The 26,125-nt window shown below is 38.4% G+C and overlaps 1 non-coding gene and 1 pseudogene across 1 annotated transcript; one reads left to right on the forward strand and one right to left on the reverse strand.

Annotated features, from left to right (window-relative positions):
• Positions 1-11,191: 11,191 nt before the first annotated feature.
• On the reverse strand, positions 11,192-11,298 carry LOC129499275 (U6 spliceosomal RNA). The gene has a single exon (XR_008662326.1). It is a non-coding gene; the product is annotated as a U6 spliceosomal RNA (small nuclear RNA).
• Positions 11,299-15,729: 4,431 nt separating this feature from the next.
• LOC129499085 (proteasome subunit alpha type-2-like) lies at positions 15,730-26,125 on the forward strand (annotated as a pseudogene).

Raw genomic sequence — 26,125 nt, forward strand, 5'->3', positions numbered from 1 at the left:
ACATCTTGAGAGTGTACTTTCTCTTTAATAAATTTTTCTGCTTTTACCACTTACTACTGTCTGTGTTGTGTCTCTCCTGGAATTCTTTCTTGTGACAAGACCAAGAGCCTTCAGTGACATCTTTGGGATGGGCTGAGTTGAGGCTTCAGGGCCCAAGGCCAAGTTCATCCAGCATTGTTGTTGTTTCAGGTCATGCTATAGGTACTAGAGTTTCAACTATGCATAAGAAAATCCCTAATGAGGGCATAGACTTTCACCCAATGAGGAAACCGTAAACAAGACCATTTCAAGTCACAGTAAGCATTTGTTGAGCCCAGCACTGATTTCTGCTGTAGGCAGGGCAATGACACAATCCCTGCTGCACCTGTGAGCCTGGCATTATGGGGAGGGAGACAGACAATGTATGTAACACAACATGTTAGAAGGGATAAGTCCTATGGAAATGAAAGAAGGTCTCAGGGAAAACCCTATGCCCCAGACCTCTGAAATTATTTAAGTTAGCTGATCCTAAATATCGGCCTACTCTGCCTTGCATGCTCCTTCTGTTAAAAAAAAATTTTAACTGAATAAATTTAAATGATTTTATTAGATTTGTTTATTAATTTATTTATTTGACAGAGAGCAAGAGAGCACAAGCAGTGAGAAGGGCAGGCAGAGGAAGAGGGAAAGGGAGAAGCAGGGTGGACAAGGCGCCTGATACAGGACTTGATCTCCATACCCTAGGATTAGGGCCTGAGCCAAAGGCAGCCACTTAACTGACTGAGCCACCCAAGCACCACAATTTTATTGGCTTTAGTCAATAATTCATGAAGCCAGTTAGCATCCCATCTAGCAGATAGAAAGATGTTCCAGGGGCTGTATAAAATGAAAGGCTTTTATAGGTAGAAGGAAACAGGAACAAGGAAGTTATGCTAGCAAGAGTGGATTGGTTGTAGCCAGGTCACTTTCCTTTAGGGATAGCAGGAGATCTATCAGGCATATAACCTCACTAGTGCTGACCTAGTGATTCCTGATTGACTGGTTTAAGATTCCATTTCTGAAAGAGCCAAAACTAATTAAGTCACTGGTGACATGGGGCCTAGCACCATTTTGTCATTTCATTTTGGACCTGTTATCTTGTTTTTTAACACTTAGTTCAGAGACCACAGTAAAGATTCTTATCTGTACTCCCTTCCTCTCTCTTTTCCTCTTTCTGGTGCTCCCCTCATGGCATGCCCCTCCGCTTGGGTACTGTAAGAAACAAACTATATTTTCAATGGCAATTGAATAACTTACTGGTCTTAGTATAACTGAGATTTTCTATTAATTTACTATATTTTAAAACAGCTCCAAATGACAAGACGCTTTACAGGCATTTTGAAGAGTGAACAGATAAAGAATGGATGAACAAGTCACTTTTTTAGAATTGTTAAAAATTAACAACAGGCCAAGATGGAATAACTTATGGTAAACTCTACAAGACTTAACCACCATAAGAGTATCACCTTAAACCCAACTTCAGTTTCAGCCTCTCTCAGAAGTGGAATTTTAAACCAATTAGCCTGGAATTTCCTGATCAGTACCAGAGAGGTAATCTGCAAGATAAGACACCCATGCTGGTTCAGCTACTGCTACCTGGAGGTGACCTTTCCTCAAATAATGGTTTCTTTTCTTTTACTAATAACCTCCTTGTTCTGCCTCAATTCTACCTATAAAATCCTTCTATTATGTACAGCTCCTTGGAGCTTCCTTCTCTTTGTTAGATGGGATGTTTTCCAATTCAAGAATCATTGAATGAAACCCATTAAACCTTTAAATTTCCTCATTTGAATTTTTGTTCTTTAAGTCGATATTCTGGGACTCCTGGGTGGCTCAGCGGTTGAGCGCCTGCCTTTGGATCAGGGTGTGATCCTGGAGTCTGGGAATTGAGTCCCACATCAGGTTTCATCTTCCTGTATCTCTGCTTCTATGTGTCTTTCATCAATGTATTAAAACAAAACAAAACACAATATTCTCAACAAGTTTCATATTTTAATATATATTAGAGTTTATTTTTTCTCCATAAAATTACAGATTCCGTCAAGTGGAGGACATATAAGACTTTATATGGGGGAGAAAAAGACTTCATATGGAAAAGACCAGACTTTTGGAGGTCTGGAGAGACAGGGTTAAGTATTTGTCTCCCTAAACTGAGCATCTTAGATGAAGACTGACCCAGTCTCTGCCTTTGTCCTGAAAAAGGAGTTTGGTTTATTTTTTCTTTTTTGAAAAATTAAGCTATTAAAAACAAGATAACCAGCTCAAAATGAAGCCCTATATCACCAAACTAAGAATTAACTTAATTGCAGTTTTGGCTCTCCCAGAAATGAAATCTTAAACCATTTAATCAGGAATCACCCATCAGCTCTAATTAGGTAATCTGTTTTATGCTTATAAAGAAAGTAAATTTAAGCAATTTTTTAAAAAGATTTTATTTATTCACGAGAGAGAGACAGAGACACAGGCAGAGGGAGAAGCAGGCTCCACACAAGGAGCCCGATGTGGGACTCAATCCCAGATCCCAGGATCACGCCCTGAGCCAAAGGCAGACACTCAGCCGCTGAGCTTCCCAGGTGTCCCAAACTTAAGCAGTTTGATTTTGCCTAGCATAACTTCCTTGTTCCTGCTCTCTTCTTCCTATAAAATTCTTTCATTTCATACAGCTCTTCAGAGTTCTTTCCTATCTGCTAGCTAGGATACTGCCTGATTCATGAACCATAGAATAAAGCCAATAAAATCTTTAAAATCTGTCCAGTTGATTTTTTTTTTTAAACAAAGCTTTTAACCTGTCAGCTAGTGGGAACTTGGAGATCTAAATTCATTTTTCTAACAATCAAATGTTTACCTTAAAAATCAAACTGCCAATTATTTTACTAGTAAAAATGGGTTTATTTGAAATACCAGAGAATTGCAATCTGGAACAAGCAAGTTATAGCAAAGTCATAGAGACAAGTTCCCAGAAGAAACGAGATATACTCTTTTATAAGAAAAGAAGGGGCTGTTGTGAAGGCTGCTTTTAAAATTATTTACTTATTTAAATTAAATATGCCAACATATAGTATAACACCCAGTGCTTACCTCACTACATACTTGGGAGGGCTGTTATAAATAAAAAGTCCAATGGAGCAAACCGGGAGTTTGAAGTATAGTGGCTTTTCATTGGTGGAGTTGAGACATTCCCTCATTGGTTAGTTAGGCTTTTGGCTGGTAAGGGGGTGCTGGGGATGGGGAGAGAGGAAACTTTTCTTCCTCTGGCTCAGGATGTAAAATAATAGCTAAATTAGTAACCAGTTGGAGGGTACATTGTCTCATTGCAATTGAGCAGGAGTGGTAGGACATGAGAGCTTCCCTTGCTGGCCTCCTGACTCCATTTTCTTTTCTTTTGTTTTCTTTTCTTTTTTTCTTTTTAAGATTTTATTTATTCATGAGACACACACACACAGAGAGAGAGAGAAGAGAGAGAGAGAGAGAAGCAGAGACACAGGCAGAGGGAAAAGTAGGCTCCCAAGTAGGGAGCCTGACGTGGGATTCAATCTCAAGTCTCCAGGATCACACCCTGGGCTGAAGGTGCTAAACCACTGAGACACCGGGTTGCCCCCATTTTATTTTCTTTATTTAATTTTTAAAGATTTATTTATTTTAGAGAGCGAGTGCATGGGAAGGCAGAGGGAGGGTGAGAGGGAGAGAATATCCAACATCTCCCAACTGAGTGTGAGCCAATGTGGGGCGTGATCTCATGAGGTCATGAGCTGAACCCAAACCAAGAGTTGGAAGGAAAGGAAGGGGAGAGGGGCTGGAAATTGAGTTCAAACCCCAATGGACAATGATTTAATCAATCGTGCATCTATAATGAAGCTTTCATAGAAACCCAAAAGGATAGGATTTGGAAAGTTTCAGGGTTGGTGAACTGATGGAGATTTGGAGAGAGTAGTACTCAGAGAGGGCATGGAAACTCTGGGCCTCTTTCCCCACACCTTGCCCTATGCATCTTCTCCAGATGGCTATTCTGGAGTTATATTAGACTAGGCAGTTGATTAGGTTCTAATAGGATACCTGTAGGTCAGCAATGAGGAAGTCATGACCAGATGTCAGGAAGGTCAGAGGCATGTCCTGACAGCACTCCCTAAGAAGCTGTATCAAACCAGATAGACCCAGGATGGCAGATGCCATAACAGGAAACTCATGACCAAATTAGGAAGAAAAAACATGAAACTCTGCTTCCCTGCCCCAAGTAATGACTACTGCAGATAAAAGATAGAATCCCAAATTGCTGGGACACATCTTTCTCAAGCTTGCCTGCTCTCATCTCTTGGGGGTATACTTTCTGCTTTCATAAACTATCCCATTTGTGTTACTTATCCACTGTACTGCTTTTCTGTCCTTGAATTCATTCTTGTGACAGGACCAAGAACCTTCAGCAACTCCATGGTGTCTGGCTGTGTTAAGGCTCCAGGGCCCAGAGTCTCCTCACTTTATCTGACAACAATACCCTTTTATAATAAACTGGTGATCCAGTGAGCAAACTCTAAAGTTCTGTGACCTGCTCTAGCAAATTAAATGAACCCAAGGAGGGGTTCGTGGTGACCCCCAATCTGTAGGTGGTCAGTCAGAAACACAGGTAACAACAACCTTGGTCTTGCAATGAGCATCTGAAGGAGAGGGCACAATTTGTAGGACTAAGTCCTTAATGTGTGGGTTCTGCTGCTATCTCCAGGTAGATAGTGTTAGAACTGAGTTAAATTATAAGACACCCAGCTAGTGTCACAGAATTGCTTGATGTGTGGAAACTTCTCCACATCGATGTCAGGAGCGAACTAATGCTGTAGTAGAGTATTGAGAGTAGAGGAGACACACAGTAGTACAGTTTGTTTTTCCTTTACAGGCTCTTTATGAGGTCATTAGAAGAAATGGACCAATCACAGCTGGAGATAATTATTAGTGCTTTCCTCACTTTTTGGTCTCAAGAATAAGGACCTCAAAGAGCTTTCTGTCTATGTAGGTCATAGCAATTCTTATTTCCCTTATTATAAATAAAAATCTATAGGATGTTTCAGTGGCTTTTTCATTTCTTTTTTTTTTTAATTTTATTTTTATTTTTATTTTTTTTGGCCTTTTCATTTCTAATTTGAAAATATGTAGTATGGTTTGGCTTTTAAAGAGCTCCTAACGGGATCCCTGGGTGGCGCAGCGGTTTGGCGCCTGCCTTTGGCCCAGGGCGCGATCCTGGAGACCCGGGATCGAATCCCACATCAGGCTCCTGGTGCATGGAGCCTGCTTCTCCCTCTGCCTGTGTCTCTGCCTCTCTCTCTCTCTGTATGACTATCGTAAATAAATAAAAAAAAAATTAAAAAAAAAAAAAAGCATTTAAAGAGCTCCTAACAATTAATCTTAAAATATTCAATTCATTTTTCTTTAAATTCTGAATGATTGATCTCAGAATGATGCTACAACTCAACCAACATCATGATAATAAACAAAATGTTCTATTGCATAAGACATAATAAGGTATGTTATTAATACATTTATAAAGCTAAAAGGAATAAAATTTTAATTATATTTTCCCCAATAATATTATCAGCAGATTTCTCATCAAAAACCTTAGAGGCCAGAAGGAAAATAAGTGTCAACCAAGAATCCTATATCCTGCAAACTTTTCTTCAAAAATGAGGGGAAAATGAAGACATTCCCAGATAAACAAAAGCCTGTACTACAAGAAATGCCAAATGAAATCTTCCAGAATGAAATGAAAGGACACTAGACACTAGTAATTAGTAGCTAGAGAGCAGTAACTTGAAACTATATGGAAAAGGAAAGATCTCTGATAAAGCTAAATATGTGGATGGTTATAGAAGCTAGTATTATTGTTACTTTGATTTGGTAATTCCACACTTTTTCTATATGATATGAGACTGATGCTTGAAAACAATTAATAGTCTATGTTTTTGGACACATAATACATAAAGATGTAATTTTGTGACATTAATAACTGAAAGGAGATGGAAATTGACTTGTATAAGAAAAGATTGTATGTTATTGAACTTAAGCTGTATAAATTTAGTGATAACTTTAAGATGTTGCTATAGACTGAATGTTTGTGTCTCTCCAAAATTCATATGTTGGAACTTAACTCAATCTGACGGTATTTGGAAGTGGGGCCTTCAGGAGATACTTAGGTCATAAGGGTGGAACCCTCATAAATGAGATTAGTGCCCTTATGAAAGAGATCCCAGAGAAATCCCTCCCCTCTTCTGCCATATGAGGACACAGTGAAAAGAGCCTATGAACCTATGAACCAGGAATTTCATTCTCCCCAGATATCAAATTTGCTGGTGGCTTGATTTTGGACTTCAGGGCCTCCACAGCTATGAGAAACACATTTTAATTATTTACAAGCCACCCACTCTATGGTATTTTGTTATAATGTTAGAGTAGGCAATTAGTTAGGTTCTAAGAGGAAAACTGGAGGTCAGTAACAAGAAAGTCATAACCACCTATTGGGAAGGTCAGAGGCCTGTCCAGGCAGCACTCCACAAGAAGCTGGATCAAACCAGACAAGCCCAAGATGGCAGGTACCATGACAGGAAACCTGACCAAATTAGAAAGAAAAAGCATGCTTCTCTGCCCCAAGTAATGAATATTCCACACCTTATTTTTTTTCTCAAATATTTTATTTATTTTTTCATGAGAGACACAGAGGCAGAGACATAGGCAGAGGGAGAAGCAGGTTCCCCACAGGGAGCCCAATGCAGGACTTGATCCCCAGACTCCCAAATCATACCCTGACCTGAAGGCAGCTGCTCAACTGCTGAACCACCCAGATGTCCCAATATTCCACCCCTTAGTTAACAACTGTCAATAGAAGATGGATAGAAATGCAACCCCTAGGGTGCACAGCTCTCTTTTTCTTCCTCTCTCTCTCTCTTTCACCTATTCTCATATCTCGAATGTACCTTTTGCTTTAATAAACTTTCTTGATTATGTCTCTTGTAAGTTGTGCTGCATGTCCATCTTTGAATTTATTCTCATGACAAGACCAAGAACCTTTGGGTCTGGCTGGGTTGAGGCCCCAGGGCCTGGGGTCTCCCCAGTTTACCTGGCAATAATAGGCTGAACAGGCTAAGACCAGTCTGATCCTATCAGGATGTGGATAGACCCTGGTGGATGACAAACTACAGATTGAAGATCCAAACTGGCCAGCACTTTTTTTTGTACATAGTTTTTACATTTTTACATCTATCTATCATCTATCTATCTATCTATCTATCTATCTATCTATCTATCTATCATCATCTATCTATCATCTATCTATCTATCATCATCTTCCTATCTATCTATCAGGGGCAGGGAGAGGCAGAGGGAGTAGGAGAAAGAATCCTAAACAGGCTCCATGCTCAGCCCAATGCGGGGCTCTCATTACCCTGAAATCATGACCGGAGTGAAAACCAAGAGTCTGACACTTACCTGATTGAGCCACCAAGGCACCGCTGGTATAAAATTTTCTAACATGTGAAAATTATGAGAAATTCAAATCCCATCTTTTATTTTATTTATTATTTATTTATTTATTTATTTATTTATTTATTTATTTATTTATTTATTTATTTATTTTAAGCGTTCTGGATTCTTTTTTTTTAAGATTTTATTTATTTATTCATGAGAGAGAGAGAGAGAGAGAGAGAGAAAGGCAGAGACAGGCTCCGTGCAGGGAGCCCGATGTGGGACTCAATCCCAGATCTCCAGGATCACTCCTGGAGCCAAAGGCAGATGCTCAACCACTGGGCCACCCAGGCATCCCCAAATCTCATCTTTTATGAGAAAAGCTTCATCAGAACACAGAAGGACATTTGCTCATTTCTGTATTGTCCTGCTGCTTTGACACATTACAAATCAGAGTGACCTGGTTTTCATACCACAGCGTTTCTGGCAAGTGCTGCTGCCACAGAGCTATGCTGGCAGTGCTGAAAGAATGACTAGATCAGGGAGTCATCCCAATATTCTCAACTCACAGGAAGGCAACAATCATGAAAACTAGAAGGCTTAAACAGGAATATCTCATCATAGCTAATTTTCTCCATAAAAATAAAAGTTGGAAATGAGGCTGCAGCCAAAGTAAGTTGCCAAAGTGGCTTGTTATTTTGCCACATGAGGAAAACCATTTACTGAGAGTGATTTAATTCGATCATGTTTGAACACAGGAGACAAAGAAATGTGCTCAGAGCATATAAACTTGTTGAAGATTATTAGCTTTTTTTGCTGGATGAATTCGGACGAGAAGTTAATTTCTTTCTTTTTTTTTTTTTTTGAGAAGTTAATTTCTAAAAATGCATAGCTATCCAGCAGAGGGCAGCATTACCCCACAGAGCTAACACCTTCATAGGCAGAAAGCATCACCTTCCAGGGGCCTGAAGTGTGGATTATAGGCTCATTTGCCAAGATTTGATAACCAATGTATTAGCTTATTTAATCTTCATGAAACCCCTGTAAGACAGGTGTTATTTTTATCCTTTTTTTTTTTTAATAAGGAAGCTGAAGCTCAGAATTTTTTTTTTTTTCGGAATGGTTAAGTCTAGCCAAGTCTAAACCGTTTGTCTGACTCTAGGACCTGTATTTTTATTTAAGAAAGCAATTATAAGGTGCTTGCTATGCACCAAGCATTGTCTAAGCACTTTGCATGTTTTCACTCCTTTCATCCTTATACTAATCCTAGGATTTAGGTACCATTATCATCACCCACATTTTCCAGATAAGGAAACTAAGATATGGAGGTTAACAATTTTCCTAAGGTAATTCCACCTGTCTCAGCCCTGCCCCAGCTTTCTGCTGATGAGCTCATTATGATGATAAGCCAGGGCTTCTCAAAGTGGGGGTTAGTGTCACCTGGGAGCCTTTTAGAATTGCAATTTTGAGGACACACCCTGGACTTCCTAAATCTGAAACTTTGTGGGTACAGCCCAACAATCTGAGTTTAACAAGCCCTTGAGGTGGTTATAAACCACACTAAAGTTAGACACCACAAGTTACTGATTCTCACCGTGGTCCTTCCACCCCAGTGCCCTCAATGCACACAAGTAAGTATATAACACACATCTGCCAGTTTATATACTTTGACTAAGGGATGATTTGAACATACACACATGTTATGTGTTGAGGCAAATGTGTTTGTGTTGAATCTGTATCGTGTCTTGCTTTTAATTACCAGGAGCAAATTTTCTGGGATGTGGTCTTAGGCTACCTATGTAACAGATTATTACAACAGCAATACCCTTTCTTCTTCCTGCCTTGTGCCTGTGTAGCTCTTTTCTCATTATAAAGCTTTTATTCCTTTTCTTATCATTTATCCTTATACACAGAAATGATGATTTCCAAACAAGTATCAGGAACTTTGTGACTTACTCTGAGCTAGCACTTTCTGAAAAAGAGATACTGGCCAGACTTCTACAGAAAGGCAAGGGAACGGTGCTGCTCTGTGTGGCCAGGACCAAGTGAGGCAGGCAAGGGTCCCACTTCTGGCAGGATAAAATAGAGAGCTGCTGGGGTCTGAGGGAGGTGTCAACTCCCTCAGTGAATCCCTAGCCAGGCTTCTGAAGGACTTGGTTACTTTGCATAAGGGGATAAGGAGGTAGGACATCACTGCAGTGGGAAGTGGGGACTGCCTGAGCAAACAGGAAATAGGAGGCTGTCTTTTCCTCACCTGCCCACCCCTGTTTCATTATTTTATTTTCTTTTTGCTGTTTATTGTCTCTAATCTTTTTTTCTACCCTTTTTCCTTTTCTGTCTCTTCTTTCCATCTTTGCCCTCTCTTTTTCTTTATCACAAAACTGAGGCAATTTGTACTGTATCAGTACAAATCCAATCAGGAGAGAGGAACCACATACTAATTTCAACAGGAAGGATTCTGTGCAGTAACTGCACCGCGCCCCCCCCCCCCCCCCCCGCCCCACCTCTGCCTTACCTAAAGTTTCACTTTCCACAGTTTTAGTTACCTGAGCTTGACTGAGATCTGGAAGCAAATGATCCTCCAGACATATTGTCAGAAGGTCAATAGTAGCCTAGCACTATGTCACAATGCCTGCATCATTTGCCTCAGTCTTATCACACGGGCATTTTATGACATCATCACAAGATGAAGAAGAGTGAATACAGTACAATAACATATTTTGAGAACAAGATCACATGACTTTTATTACAGCATAGTGTTATAATTGTTCTATTTTATTATTCTTGTTTATCTCTTACTCAGCCTAATTTACAGTTAAGCTTTATCACAAGTATGTATAGTATAGGAAAAAACAGTATCTATGGGGTCTGTTACTGTCCATGGTTTCAGGCATCCGCTAGCGGTCCTGGATTTTATCCTCTGTGGATAAGGGGGAGGGGACTGTTGTATTGATAATTATAGTGGTAATATATATATATATAATGGAATATTAGCCATCAAAAAGAATGAAATCTTGCTATTTGCAACAGCCTGGATGGAGTTAGAGGGTGTTCTGCTAGGTGAATCAAGTCAGTCAGAGAAAGACAAATACCATATGATTTCACTCATATGTGGAATTTAAGAAACAAAACATGAACAAGAGGAAGGGAAGGAAAAATAATCTTTTAGTTCTTAGACTTATACTTTGTCATGTCTGCCTTGCAGATGCTTTTTCTGAAGCTGATAATAATGGCATGACTGCTCAGTAGGGAAGGGTGTAATTTCTTAGAAGTTAAAGATATTTTATTTTCAATTTTTAAATTTAAATTAGATTAATTGGGATCCCTGGGTGGCGCAGCGGTTTGGTGCCTGCCTTTGGCCCAGGGCGCGATCCTGGAGACCCGGGATCGAATCCCACATCGGGCTCCCGGTGCATGGAGCCTGCTTCTCCCTCTGCCTGTGTCTCTGCGCCTCTCTCTCTCTCTGTGTGTGTGTGACTATCATAAATGAATAAAAAATTAAAAAAAATTTTAAATTAGATTAATTAACATATAGTGTATTAATTTTAGAGGCAGAGGTCAGTGACTCATCAGTCTTACATAATATCCAGTGCTCATTATATACGTGCCCTCCTTAATGTCCATCACCCAGTTTCCCCATCTCCCCACCCACCTCCCTTCCAGCAACCCTCAGTTTGTTTCCTATAATTAGGGGTCTCTTGGAGTTTGTCTCCCTAATTTTGTGTTGTTTCATTAAAAAAATATGGAATGCTTCACAAATTCACATAGCATCCTTGCACAGGGGCCATGCTAATCTCCTCTGTATTGTTCCAATTTTAGTATATGTGCTGCTGAAGTGAGCACAAGTTAAAGACATTTTAGCAACTTAATTGTGAAATGCATTTCCATCCAGAATTCTCCCAAAGTCATGGTATACCTTAAGGGTAGGATTCATTCTTCTGTATGCTTTAGGCTGAAAATCATACTGAGATCTGTATTAAACGATACCATCAGATTATAAACATGAAATTCATTTAACTGCTTGCTTTTGGAAATGCTCTGCTAGCACAGAGCAGTCAACTGGTCAAACATAAGCCCCTTCTGGGGCCTGGCACTGCTCTTGTCAATGAGGGTAAACAAAGTCTCTGCTGTTGAGGCTATCACTGGGCCAATGAGTAGATAAGTTAATGGCAGGTGTTGATAAGGACAATGACAAAGATAAAATAGAGTAACATGGCAGAGAGTGAGCGGTGCTGATTAGTTAGGGTGATCAGAGGAGGCCTCTCTGAAGAAAGTTATGTATGTTTAAGTTAAAACCTGAATAAACATCCTTGTCAAAAATTGGCCCAGACATCAACATTACCACCACCCCCTATCCTCAGCAGAACTGGACTAAGAGGTGGTCTCTCCACCTGCTGGGCAGTTGTCCAGAGTACTAATAAGAGGAACAATAGATCACTAGAAGAATTCAGCAAAGTGTGAATCAGTCCTTCTAACAAAGTTGGAGAGAACTTCCCAATGGGAATAGAAACTGCTGGTCAAAGTAGAGCTGTCTCTGTACCGAATTTCTGCACAGCTGCTTGCAGCCTCAGCCCACCAGCTAAGAAAGGGGAAGGGGGAGGGCTGATTACAAGGAAGGAGAGATTTCTTTTAGTAAATACTAACCCTTTCAGTATGTCTCTCAAGAAAGTCATTGCTTCAGAAAAATTATGAAAAAGAACCTGAGCTCTCACCTCCTAGAGTCTTTCCTTTAGGATGGGTCCAATTTTATTTTATTTTATTTTATTTTATTTTATTTTATTTTATTTTATTAAGATTTTATTTATTCATGAGAGACACACAGGGAGAGACAGGCAGAGAGAGAAGCAGGCTCCATGCAGGAAGCCCGACGACGTGGGACTCAACCCTGGGACCCCAGGATCATGCCCTGGGCCAAAGGCAGGCACTAAATCGCTGAGCCACCCAGGGATCCCCTGGGTCCAATTTGAGAAGTTGATGTAACAACTGGCTCACAAGGTAGTAAGAATAGCCACTTACAGGCCACTTACACATTTTTCTGGAACATTCTGTGACTTACCTGGTTGAGATCCTTTTCTTCATCCCCAGCATAAATGTCGTATCATCTTTTTCTTAGGATCAAAGAGGTGGTACATTTTACTATTATTTTTTGATGTGAAAATGTGAATTTAAAAATATGACAGCCAAGAGAGAAGGATAGACAAAAAAGGCACTTGAAACTTCACACTTTCAACTTTACCATAGTGATCTCTGCCTGTGGACACTGGGAATCTAAGAGGTCATCTCCTTGTGACTTGGCATGCATTTGTTTCCATTTTTGGACCTTTCATACTAAAAAACTTTTATTAGCACAAATTTAACTTTACAACTTAACTTTATATAACTTAAATTTTATAAACTTAACTTTATAAAGTTAATTTATCACTTAAATGTTAAGTCACTATTGGGCCTGGTCAATAGTGACCTCTCTAGCTAAGTTAAAACCTACCAATAAGAGCATGAGAATAAGATGTATTTCCTGAAGGAAGATGAAGCACAGGTTTACAGTGAAGCAGCAGGAAGAAAATCAATGAATTTAAACCACCTAGTACACTATTCTCATAAATCACCCTTGCCATCACTCAGGAAGTCAGAGATTTTACCTGTTGGTATGATCCAAATCATTCCCATACTTTTCCAAGCCTTTCCTAGAGGTCTTTTTTTTGGCAATCTTTACTGGATTGCTACTGGGTACCGCTACAGTTTCCCACTGACCAGTATTATGGGCTAGGGAACTAAGAAACATTCAGTAAATGGAGTGGCTTTCAGCCATAGAACTTTATTCTCAGTGGGTAGCAGTAGCCTAATTTCCACCTAGTAATCAGCATCAATCATCGTGGTTTATTCTCTGCTTTTTGTTTAGTGACCCAAAGATCCCCAAATGGGCAGGGCAGTCTCCGTTTTCACTTTCATTTTTATTTGATAAAAAAAAAAAAGCAGGAGGAGAAGATTACAAGGTTACAAGGAAGGTAATGCTATCTTTTGATGTTCAGATATTCCTAATTTTGATTTACTCCAATTTGTAAATGTGGTTAGTGCCATTTGTATCCATTAGGAAATTATTTCCTGCCCCAAACCATGAAGATATTGTCCTATATTTTATTCTACAAATCTTTACTGCTTTTCTTTTTTACATTTGTAATTCACCAAGAATGATATTTTTGCATATTATTTGAGTAGAAATCAAGTTTTCTTTTTTTAAGATTTTTATTTATTTATTCATGAGAGACACACACAGAGAGAGAGGCAGAGACAGAGGAAGAAGCAGGCTCCATGCAGGGAACCTGATGTGGGACTTGATGTGGGACTTGATGTGGGACTTGATCCCGGGTCTCCAGGATCACACCCTGGGCCAAAGGCAGGTGCTAAACCACTGACCCATCCAAGGATCCCCTAGGAATCAAATTTTATTCCCCTCCTTATTAATAATACATAATTGAACCACAGCTCTTTAATGAAAAGATTGTCCTTTCTCAACTTTTTGCAGTATCTCCAGTCATAGATCAAGTGTTCAATGGAAGGATGGGTCTGTTTCTGGAATCTCTAATCTTTCCATCAGTTTATTTGTCATATTTATTATATCTTTACAACAAATCTCTATACACAGACTGTTTGTCCTCTAACTATGTCCTTCTATATTTCCTTAGTTACCTTTGTCTTTTCTATTTCCATAAATTTTAGAATTAAGTTTTAAAGTCACACAAATAAAAATAAATAAATAAATAAATAAATAAATAAATAAATAAATAAATAAATAATAAAGTCACACAAATACACTCACTATGACTTTACTTGAAAGAGCTGTGGATCCTATACATAAACTTGGTCTTTACCATATATTGACTCTTTCAAATCTTGGGCATAGTATATTACTTCTCCCCATTTATTAAGTTATCCTTAATACCTCTCAATTATATATACAGTTGTTGTGTTGCTGTTTTTAAGTAGGCTCTATGTGGAGCCCAATGCAGAGCTTGAACTCACAACCCTGAGATCAAGAGTCAGACACAACCAACTTACCCACCCAGGTGCCCCTAACTCCTCTCAAATTCCTCTCAAAACATAAGTTTTATACATTTTGTGTAGAGATTTTGTATATTTTTTAAAAAGATTTTACTTATTTATTCATGAGAGGTATAGAGAGGGGCAGAGACACAGGCAGAGGGAGAAGATCCCTGCAAGGAGTCTGATACAGGACTCAATCCCAGGACCCCGGGATCATGCCCTGAGCCAAAGGTGGATGCTTAACCATTGAGGCACCCAGGTGCCCTGAAGTTTCTTTTTAAAGGCTGCTATGACAGCCTTTCTCTGTGTGTGTAATTTTATTTAAGTGCTTGTTGCTGTTATAAACAAAATATAGATTTGATTCTTGCATGATGACTTTAAATTCAGTGACTTGCAAAAGATTATATATAGATTCGTTTGGATTCTCCTTCATCTCTGTCTTTGTTTCTCTGTGTATCACTCTATATACGTAATTATTATTATTACTTAATATTCTTGTTAATTAACTTCCTTAAATCAACTAGGACCTGCCCTGTGATGTTAAATGGAGTTATAATAATGAGCACATTTGAGTTTTATTTTGTTTGTTTTTGTCAGAATAGGGAATTTTCTTTCTATTTCTAGTTTGCTAAGTTTTTTTTTTTTAAAGATTTTATTTATTTATTCATGAGAGACAAAGAGAAAGAAAGAGAGAGAGGCAGAGACACAGACTTCATGCAGGGAGCCTGATGCAGGATTCAATCCCAGGACTCCAGGATCACGACCTGGGGTGAAGGCAGGCGTTAAACCACTGAGCCACCCAGGGAATCACCTTAAGTTTCTTTCTTTTTTTAAAGATTTTACTTATTTATTCATGAGAGATACAGAGAGAGAGAGGCAGAGACACAAGCGGAAGGAGAAGCAGACCTGGGACTCGATCCGGGGTCTTCAGGATCACGCCCTGGGCTGAAGGCAGGCGCTAAACTGCAGAGCCACCCGGGGTTCCCAAGTTTCTTCTTTTAAAAAGGAAATCACGGGATCCCTGGGTGGCGCAGCGGTTTGGCACCTGCCTTTGGTCCAGGGCGCGATCCTGGAGACTGGGGCTCGAATCCCACGTCGGGCTCCCGGTGCATGGAGCCTGCTTCCCCCTCTGCCTGTGTCTTTGCCTCTCTCTCTCTCTCTATCTCTCTATCTCTGTGTGATTATCATAAAAAAAATAAAAAGGAAATCACTAATAGGGTACTCCAGGTAAAGATGACTACGTTCAGCCCATCTGGTAAACTTGCCCAGATTGGCTATGCTAGAGGAGCTTCTTCAGTAGAGGAATTAAAGCTGTAAGTGGTGTGGTTTTAGCAACTGAGAAGAAACAGAAATCCATTCTGTCTGATGAGCAAAGTGTACACAAAAGTGGAACCAATTACCAAATGCATAGGTTTGGTGTACAGCGGCATGGGCCCCAGTTTACAGACTGTTCCAGTGCAGAGCTCGAAAACTAGTTCAGCAACACTATCTCCTTTCCCAATAATTCATTCCCACAGCCCAGCTGGTATGGAGAGTGGCTCTTGTGATGCAAGAATACACTCATTCAGGTGATGTTCATCTACTTGAAGTTTACTAATTTGTGGTTGGAATGAGGAAAGATCATACTTATTTTAGTCATAGCCATCTGGAGCTTACTTTGCCTAGAAAGCCACAGCAATGGTAAAGAACTATGTGAATGGACAGACTTTCCTTACAAAAATATAACGAAGATCTAGACTTAAAGATGCCATTCATACAGCTATATTAAATCCAAAGGAAAGCTTGAAGGGCAAATGACTGAAGATAATGTAGAGGTTAGACTCTGCAATGAAGCTGGATTCAGGAGGCTCACTCCTACTGAAGTTAAGGATTACTTGGGTGCCATAACATAACAAAGTGATGGAAAAATCTGGAATTTCAGATAATCTGTCTACTTAAACATGTCTAAAATATGTTTAGTTTTGTATACCTTTTACATACTTATTTCTACATGGTTTAATGGACTGATGTTTTTTATTTTATTTATTTTTTTATTTTTGTACTGGTTTTTTTATTTTTTATTTTTATTTTTATTTATTTATTTTTGGACTGATGTTTTTTAAATGGCACTTATAAATCATAAGTTGTGAAATACAAAAAATCATGAGTAGATACTGAATTCTATCAAATAATTTTTCATGAATCAATGGAGAAAGTAATTTGATGACTTTCTTAATCTTTATTCTGTTGGTGGCATAAGTTATATTGATTGATTTCAAATATTAAGCTATGCATGGATTTCTAGATCAAATACAATTTAGACACAGTATATTATCTTTTTTCATGTGTCACTAGATTCAGTTTGCTAATCTGTTCAGGATTTTTTACATGTGTATGAGTAGGATTGGCCTGTTTTACAAAGGCACACCATATCCCCTGTCTTACCTCAGATTTTGGCTACATCTGTGGTGGGCACTATAGAAGTTGACCTCTCAAGTGCACATAGAGTATCTTCCAGAATTCTCCCCCAAAACATTTATTTGCTACTAAGGAACCTTCTTAGCCAACACACACCCTATAAGTTTGAGGGAATCAATGCCCACAGGGGCAAACTTCAAGCAAAGGGAGCAGGAGGCTACCTATTACCTGTCAAATTAACAATTCTGGGAGGAATTCTGTGTGTTTCTCAAAGGCTTTAAGAAAAATGACCCCTCCATGACCTGTAGCATTAATCTTAATAACAAACCCTCACATTGGCTTGTTTTAATATAAATTTTTTACTGTGTTATAACCTATGTGCAGATAATTGCCCGGATTATAAGTGTCCAGCTAGTAAATTTCCACAAAGTAAGCATATTTACATAACTGGATCAAGAAACAGATGCTCAGAGCATCTCAGCAATCCATCTCAGGCCCCCTTCCATGTTTTTCCTGTTCTCCCTTGCTAGGTTCAATTCTGTGGCCACTGTGATAGAGCATCACAATATTAGCACCTCGCAAAACACAAATCTATTTTCTTGCAGGTCTGACGTGTCTCCCCCATGGGCTAAAGTCAAGGTGTTAATAGGGCTGCATTCCTTTCTGGAGGATCTGGGAGAGAATTGGTTTCCTGCTCATTCAAGTTGTTGGTGAAATTCAGTTCTTCATGGTTATAGGACTGTAGAGGCCATTCCTTGCTGGTTGCCAGCTAAAGGCCACTCCCAGTTTCTAGAGGTCCTCACATTCCTTGACTCCTGGCTCCCTTTTTATATCTTCAAAGCTAGCAACCATCACATCTTTATCCATTTATCTATTGATGAACAAATGGGCTGCTTCCATAATTTGGTTATCGTATATAATGCTGTTATAAACATTGGGGTGCATGTATCCTTTTGAATTAGTGTTTTTGTATTTTGAGGGTAAGTACCCAGTAGTGCGATTACTAGATTGTAGGATAGTTCTATTTAAAAAGAAATTTTTTTCCAAGTAAGCTCCACACCCAACGTGGAGCTTGAACTCAACAATCCTGAGATCAATAATCCTGTGCTCCAGCAACTGAGCCAGACAGCCTACCTCCTAGTAGTTCTATTTTTAACTTTTTTGAGAAATCTCCATACTTCCAGATTGACTGCACCAGTTTACATTCTCACCCACAGTGCAAGAATGTTCCTGTTTCTCCACATCCTCACCAACACTTCTTTTTTTTTTTTTAAGATTTTATTTATTCATTCATGAGAGACACAGAAAGATAGAGAGGCAGAGACATAGGCTGAGGGAGAAGGGTCCATGCAAGGAGCCTGATGCGGGACTCAATTCTGCAACTCCAGGATCACACCCTGAGCCAAAAGCAGACTCTGAGCCACCCAGGCATCCCCAAGACTTGTTTCTTGTGTTTTTGATTTTACCCATTCTGACAGGTGTGAGGTGATATCTCATTATGGTTTTGATTTGCATTTCTCTGATGATGGGTAATGTTGAGCATCTTCTCATGTGTCTGTTTGCCATCTGGATGTCTTCTTTGGAGAAATGTCTGTTCATGTTTTCTGTCCATTTTTAAATAGATTATTTGCTTTTCTGGTGTTGAGTTGTGTAAGTTCTTTATATACTTTGTATATAACCCTTTGTCAGATATGTCATTTGCAAATATTGTCTCTCATTCAGTAGGTTGCTTTAGTTTTGTTGTTTCCATAACTATACAAAAGCTTTTTAGTTTGATGTAGTCCCTTTTATGCTTCAAATTGTGACTTTTTTGTTATCATGTCTTCTGACTAATTTTTCCCTTCCTCTTCCACTTTTAAGGGCTCAGGATATTACTTTTGCCTACCCACATAATCCAGTATAATTTCCCTATTTTAAGGCCCATGGCCTTAATTTCATCTGCAAAATCCCTTTTGTCATAGGAGAGAACATATTTATAGGTCTCAGGGATAAAAATTTGAACATGTTGGGAACCGTTATTCTATCACATCCCTACCTGCCCCCATAATAAAAATAATTATTTTCTAAACTTTTAACACCAAAGATGAGTTTTCCTGTCTTGTGTGTAGAGGGAATAATCCAACATATACATCTTGGAGTTTGGATTCTTTCACTCATTGTTGTTTGTGCAGACGTTTTAAGACCCAGTGCACAATTTATCATGTTCCCTTTGCCCTGATGCAATGTTTGTGGAAATATGTGTTGAGATGGAGACTGTCCCCCTAGATCCTTGACTGACTGCTGAACAGATCACCCAAGTGAAACATTTAACATGATTAAGAAATATATTTTTCCTGTATTAAGCCAATGAGATTCTGGGATTGTTTGTCACCCAGCAACTGAATCTGTAGCAACACAAACTTCTGCAACCTAATCATAGAAGTGATTCCTATTACTTTTGCTATATACCATTGGTCAGAAATTCAGAAATATGTCATTCAGTTCAGCCCACACTCCAGGGGAGGAATTGTACCAAGGTTTTGTTATGGGCTGAATTGTGTTTCCCTAGAATTCATTTGTTGAAGCTCTAACTCCCAGTACTTTGGAGTGTGACTGTAGCTGGAGATAGAGCCTTTAAAGAGATAATTAGTTAACAGATTTCTAGGGTGGGTTCTAATCATCCAATCTGATTGGTATCTTTATAAGGAGAGGAAATTTGGACACACAAAGAGACATCAGATGCATATGTCCATGAAGGGAAGGCCATGTGCAAGCCAAGAAAAGGGGCCTCAAAAGAAACCAACCCCATCAACATCTTGATCTTAGACTTTCAACCTCCAGAACTGTGATAAAATAAATTTATATTGTTTGTGGTGTTTTGTAATGGCAGCCCAAGCAAACTAATACAAGTATGGATTCCTTGAGATGGGATTCATTGGGGGGTCATTTTGAAAGACTTGTCTATCAGAGTGTGACTCTTGCCACAAATCATTGGCTAAAATCAAACTGATAAAAGCAAAGATCTTGAGAAATTTGTACTATCAGAAGCATGACCAGCTTGGAATACAGATATTTAAAACTAACCCTCAGGCACCCATATCTCTCTGGAAAGGCAGTAGGCTGAGATCAAAAGTCAGATGTTTAACCAATTGAGGCACCCAGGTGCCCATTGAATTCTTAATTTAATGAATACTTACTTAAATAATAAGAAAAAAAAGCACAAAATCTATAAAGGAAAAGAATGACAAGTTTGACAACATCAAGATTAAAAAATCTTTTCTTAATAAGACAATCTAATTTTTTATTGAGTGAGTTGAAAAAGCATTTTACAAAAGAATACATATAAATGGCCAAAAAACATGAAAAGATGCTTAGTATTATTAATAATCAGGGAAATGCAAATTAAAATCACAATAAGATATCACCACATATCCACTAAAATGGCTGACATTAAACAGATTGACAATATGTGTTGACAAGGACGCAGAGCAACTGGAAGTCTCAGACTGCTTGTTGGGGTGTAAAATGATAGACCACGTTGTTTTTTTTTTTAAATTAAATTTTATTTAAATTCAATTAATTAACATATAGTGTATTATTAGTTTCAGAGGTAGAGTTCAGTGATTCATCAGGTGTATATAACACCAAGTGCTCATTATATTACGTGCCCTTCTTAATGCCCATCACTCAGTTACCCCATTCTTCCAACCACCTCCCCTCCAGCAACTCTCAGTTTGTTTCCTAGAGTTATGAGTCCCTTTTGGTTTGTCTCCCTCTCTGATTTCATCTTATTTTATTTTCCCCAAGATTTGAAAACTTTTTAAAACAAATAAAATAATAAAATAAATGAAAAATACTTTTTTTTTAATTTTTATTTATTCATGAGACATACAGAGGCAGAGACATAGGCAGAAGGTAAAGCAGACTCCCTAGGGGAAGCCTGTTGCAGAACTTGATCCCAGGACCCTGGGATCATGACCTAAGCCAAAGGCAGAAGCTCAACTACTGAGCCACCCAAGTGCCCCCTAAAAAAGACATTCTTAATGAATCTTAACAAATTCTAATTAAGCAATAGGTAAAAATATTTGTAGCATGTGTATTAAAAGGGTAATATTTATTTTTTATTTTTTAAAAATTTATTTATTTATTTATTTATTTATTTATTTGACAGAGAGAGCACAAGCAGGGGGAGTGGCAGAGAGAGAGAGAGGGAGAAACAGGCTCCCTCTCAGGGAGCCTGATGTGGGCTCAATCCTAGGACTCTGGGATCATGACCTGAGCTGAAGGCAGATGCTTAACTGACTGAGCCACTAAAAGGATAATATTTAGAATATATAAAACTTTGCTAGAAATCAAGAAAAAGACAATCTAGAAAAAAAATGGGCAAAGGATAAGAATACAAACTTCATAAAAGAAGAAATATATATATATATATATATATATATATACATACATTATATATATAATGGTGCCTATCCTCATTGGCAACTAGGAAAATACAAATTAAATAATGACATACCACTTTAAATCTAGTAAAATGGCAATATACTTGAAGTTTGATAAAATCAAGGTTGGCTATGTTGTAGGGCAATTATATACTACTATTGGTGAAACTATTTTGGAAAACAATTTGGCAGTATCTAGGAATATCCAGTAAAGTGCATATTCACTGTGATTTAGTGCCATCACTCCTCAGTATCTACCCTACAGAAGCACTTATATATGTGCATTAAAGGCACATGAAGTTGTTTTTGTTGTAACATTTATAATACAAAAAACAATCTAAATGTCCACCAATAGTGGAATGATTGGGGAACATCTATACTGTGGAACATCTATATGTGGAACATTTATATTGTGAAACAGCTGTCAGCTGGGGCCATTAGTCTCCTCCACGTGGCCTTGAAGCAGAGGGGTCTCCATGGATCCAATTTCTCATGTGGTGGTTGGCATCCTCTAGTGCAAAAGCAGATGCCTCCACATCAATTTAAGGCTTCAGCTCTGAACTAAAGAACTCATCACTGTTGTATGTGGTAGGGCAAAGGCAGATGCAGCCAGATTAGATCTGTGGGGCTGGAGAATAAGTTGCCCCTCTTGATGGGTAGAGCAGTTGGGCAGAATAGTCTGCTTCTACAAGGAGGGGAGAAATCAAGGCTGTTGTAGGAGATGGGCTGTCACAACCTGGCTGGAGATTTCAAGGATGGTTTTCCTAAGGATGTGACAAGTGAGCTGAAATCTGAAGGTCAATAACTCTTAGGCAAAGAGGGGAAGAAAGAGCACTCCAGGGAAAGAAAGGAGCAAAAGCAATGGTGCTTTGCTGGGAAGTCTCATAACAATTACAGGGACCAGGGGAAAGGTCCAATATGTCTTGAGAGCAGGAAGTGAGGAAGAGTGCAATTCTAGAGGCGTGGAGGAGCCAGGTCACTCTGAACATCTTAGCTATGTTTAAGATTTCAGATTTTATATGAGATGTGAGGATCTGTAGAAAGGTTGTTAGTAGGAGGTGGGATAGGGAGATGGGTTCCATCAGATTGACATTTTCACAGAAAACTGTCTGACTGCCTGTACAGCATGGAATGGAAGGCCAACATAGGTGGCCAGCAACTTAGGAGACCACTGGAATGCCTGAGGCAGAAGATCATGGAGTTTTGGGGTTGTTGGTAGTCGTGGACATGGACAAAAATGAAACCCCGTGTGCTGGAAAAAATATACTTCCAATGTATGCTGTGGCCCCAGTATGATTATTATTATCCTTTTTTACTCTCCAGAGTGTTCACATTTGGATACTAGATTATGCTATCTTTCCCTGTATATGGCAGGAAAAATAAGCTGGATCTGGTGATAGAGTAGTTGTGGGGGTGAGGGAGACAAAATGTCCAGGATGACTCTGAGTTTCTGACTTGAAGACCAGAAAGGAAGATAGTGCCAATTGCTGAGCACTGTGAACTGTGGATAGACAGGCTGAGGAGATGTCATAAGGTCAGACTGCAGGGCTGGAGATCAGAGTATGAATCTTGGCTGGGAATAAGAATTATAAATAAGTTGATGATGAATAGATAGTTGGTCACCAAAACTATGAGTGGGAAAGACCTTTTCTAGGAAGAAAACAGTGCTGCAAAAATAAAAGATTATTGGAGGGGGTCAGGGGAGAGGAGGCTGGATACGCAAGCTGGAAACAAAGTGAACACCATTCTAAGGAGGATCCACTTATTTCTGTCAAAAATTCAAATGGAAACCCATTAAAAGTTTGAGTTGAGACACGGCAGGATATTTTTCTAAGCGTTCACTCAGGAATGTGAGAATTTTAGAAGATAGCTTAAGTATTCAGAGACTTATGGAGTGATTGTGTGAACAGGTATCTTCCAGTTAGAAGTATATATAAATTAAATTACTTCTAATCAAATTTCACCTTCATGACTTATATTCTAATTCTAAGACAATTTATTTTCCTCTTATGAGCCCTAATTAGCAGCATTAGACATTTGCCGGCATTTTCTCTATCCCCTCCCTGCTCTTCAAGAGTTAATCCTTAATTACTCTCTAAAGCTATTATTAATAGAATCTGTATGGTAATGTTTTAAAAACCAAGAATCTTACTGAGGTGGGCACTTGACGGGATGAGCACTGGGTGTTATTCTATATGTTGGCAAATTGAACACTAATAAAAAATAAATTTACAAAAAAAAAAACAACAAGAATCTTCACAATTTCATCCTGATCAAAGTGTATAAGATCAGAGCTTTTACAGTTTGGCATCTTATTAGAGAAAGATAATATTTAATTATCATGAGAAAACACAATGTAAGTTATGATCAGGCTTCTCTGTTAGTCCATTGACCTAAAAATCTCACTTGCTCACAGGGTTGTGTAGATGTATCTAAGTTTGAATTATGATCCTACTACTTACTAGATTTAGAGCAACTGGTTAGATATCCCTTATCTTCAACTTCATCAATAAAATAAAAATAGAAATACCTACCTTATGGAGTTCCTGTAATGCTTAAATGAGACAAGGTCTATATGGTATTTTATAGTTAATGTACTTATGAATTAATATTGCAATACTGAGTTTATGTTTGGGATGATGAAAAATTTTGGAAATAGAGGCTGTACAGCATTATGAATGTATTTAATGCCCCTGAATTGTACACGTAAAATGACTAAAATGGTAACTTTTATTTTATATACATATATATGTAACAAGATAAAAATTTAAAATATGAAATAGAATAATTACATACTTACAGCATACATATTTAAATAAATATATTTCTGAATCTCAGTTTCAGAGCTCCAATGGTAGCTTTATTCCTATGCAATGTGGCAGCTGTGATATTTAGCAATTGAAATCACACTGAGCACTTGTCCTTTTTTAGCAGATGGAGCTATAGAAAAGTCTGGAACTTTTGATTTATGAGTATACTGCCTTCCAATGGCTAACATACGTCATTGCAACTACTGCTGCATTAAAGAAAATATTTGCAGCAGGATCTGCTCTTAAAACCCTAAGTTTCTAATTTTTTAAGCCTTGATAATCAGAATCAAAAAGCAAAGGAGAAGTTAAGAAATGATACTGAGCTGACTAATAAGAAAGAGTGCATATAACTAATTTTCTATTATTTAAGGGAGCCATTGGTTGCTCATTAGGAAGCAGGGAAGCATAGGAGAAGGAAAATCGGTTTGTGTCGGTTCTGCTCACTGGCGCTGTAGGACTGGGACATGAAGGGAGAAAGTGACTTAAATCACTTACTTGTAAAATATTGGTTGTAAAGAAAACTAGATTTACTGTGATGATTTAGGCTACATTTTTAAAAAAGATTTTATTTATTTGATAGATTGATTGATCAATCGATAGATAGATAGAGCAAGCACCAGGGAGGGCCAGAGGGAGAGAATCTCAAGCAAACTCCTGCTAAGCTCAAGCCCAAAATGGGACTCAATATCCCAACCCTGAGATCATGGCCTCTTTAAAAAAAAATTTAAAGATTGTATTTTTCAGAGCAGTTTTAAATTCCCAACAAAATTGAGCAGAGGTAGACTTTCAATATACCCACTGCCTCACATATGCACAGCCCACCACTATCAATATCCCCTGTGAGGGGGCCGGGGCTGGGGTGTGTGTGAAGGGCCTTTGTTAAAATTGATGAATCTGCATGGACACATCATTATCACCCAAAGTCCATAGTTACATTATATATACTCTTAGTGTTGTACATTCTATGATAAATATATAATGACATGTTTTTACCATTTAGTATCATACTTGAAAAATCCTCTGTGCTCTGCCTATTTCTCTCTCCTACCAACCCCTGGCAATCACTGCTTTTTTTATTGTCTCCACAGTTTTGCCTTTTCCAGAATGTGATTGTAGTTAGAATCAGAGTATATAGACTTCAGATTGGCTTCTCTTACTTGATAATATACATTTAAGTTTCTTCCGTGTCTTTTCCTGGTTTGCTAGCTCATTTCTTTTTAATATTGAATAGTATTCCATTGTCTAGATGTACCATGGTTTATTCATTCACCTACTGAAGGACATCTTGGATACTTCAAGTCTTGGCAATTATGAACAAGCTGCCTTAAACATCCTTGTGAAGTTTTTGTGTGGACATAAATTTTCTAGGCCGTAATTTTTCATTTTTAGTTTTCATTATCTGTGAAGAGTGGCTCATAAAATTTGACCCAGGCAGTAGAGCTATAAATCTAGTTCCTGCTATGCCTCCTCACCAAGGCAACCATTCCAAATATTAGCCAAGTCAACACAAAGGTTGAAAAAAACAAGGCGGAAGTATTTAATCACATTATCTAGAGTTTATTGTATTTGGGAATGATTAGATTGTGAGTATGCAGTAAATGCAAACTAAATGCAATCACAAACTTCCTTTTGATTTCGTGAGACCTTCAAATGTGCTGTGGTTGCATTTAACCATAAAAAGTTTAGGCTATAATTACGAAGAGGCATTGTGCAAATGTCTTGCACAAACACTTTGAGAAAGGTTATGACAACTGAGCCAGGGACAACCGCTGGATGGCTAAGCAGTTAAGCTCTGCTTTCGGCTCAGGGCGTGATCCTGGAGTTCAGGGATCAAGTCCCACATCAATTGACAGTTGTGAAGCTAAACAAAGATGATTTTTTAATATTTTTTTATTGTGATGTGATTGAGATGCGTTACATTAGTTTCTGGTGTATAACATAATAATTTACTATTTGTATTTATTGCAAAATGATCATCACCACAATAAAATTAGTTAA

This window comes from Nyctereutes procyonoides, unplaced genomic scaffold, assembly GCF_905146905.1.
Source record: "Nyctereutes procyonoides isolate TBG_1078 unplaced genomic scaffold, NYPRO_anot_genome, whole genome shotgun sequence".
Classification (NCBI taxonomy): domain Eukaryota; kingdom Metazoa; phylum Chordata; class Mammalia; order Carnivora; family Canidae; genus Nyctereutes; species Nyctereutes procyonoides.